Genomic DNA, 1,117 nt, shown 5'->3' on the forward strand with positions numbered 1-1,117 from the left:
ATTTAACGTCCGCTTTCCATGCTAGCATGGGTTGGATGATTTGACTGAGGACTGGTGAACCAGATGGCTACACCAGTCTCCAATCTGATTTGGCAGAGTTTCTACTGCTGGATGCCCTTCCTAACGCCAACCACTCAGAGTGTAGTGGGTGCTTTTACGTGTCACCCGCATGAAGGCCAGTCAGGCAGTACTGGCAACGGCCACGCTCAAAATGGTGTATTTTACGTGCCACCTGTACAGGAGCCAGTTCGAGGGCACTGGCAACAATCTCGCTCAAATGTCTTTACACGTGCCAGGAAGGCGACGCTGGGCACAGGTGCCATCACAATTTCGCTGTCCCTGATAAATTTGTTCCCCATAACACATCTTCTTAACACCCCTTTCCACCCATGTTCATCACTCACTGCATTACCCTCCCCTCTATCTCCAAATCTTCTTTTGCAAGTTGTGAACTTATCCATTTATCGTATCACTTCACTTATATTCACCTCTCTGTTACTTGAAGATGTCCTACAGCACATCCTCACCCCAGCTTATCTCTCTTCTCTTCTACAGCAGCACACCTGTTTCTGTCTCTCTACCATATTTTAATCTCTCTGGGGACAAAGCATCAATATAAAGCATCCTTAAGGGTTCTTGTCTTGCAAGTTCCTTGCTGATTTTACTGATGCTAGTATCACGTAAAATGTACTCAGTACACTTTGTAAGGTGCGCTTCACATTAAGAAGGGCATCTAGTCATAGAATCTATGCCAAAACAGTGGAGCTTGTTGCAGTCTTCTAGCACACCAGCTCATGTCAAATCATTCAACCCATTTCAGTATGGAAATCAGGTCACTTTAACCCTCCGCAAAAAATCCCAAATTTTATTTAATTTGCTTTGCAGGAAGGACTGTTTTAACGAAGTCATGTCTTGTCCCTACCTTTCAAATGCAGAGTAGATAAAACAGGGGACAGCTGATGAAGGGATTGTTCTTTATGTTGCTTGTCTCGTTTCTCTATTTGTTTCTTTCGTTGTCTAAAAAAAAGTTTGTTTTCCATGTTTTTGTTTTTTTATGTTTCGTTTTTCATTTTGTTCGCGTCTTTTTGACATCTTGTACCCATATATGCATGTATAT

The sequence above is a fragment of the Octopus bimaculoides genome, chromosome 16 (assembly GCF_001194135.2).
Source record: "Octopus bimaculoides isolate UCB-OBI-ISO-001 chromosome 16, ASM119413v2, whole genome shotgun sequence".
NCBI classification, from domain to species: Eukaryota; Metazoa; Mollusca; class Cephalopoda; order Octopoda; family Octopodidae; genus Octopus; species Octopus bimaculoides.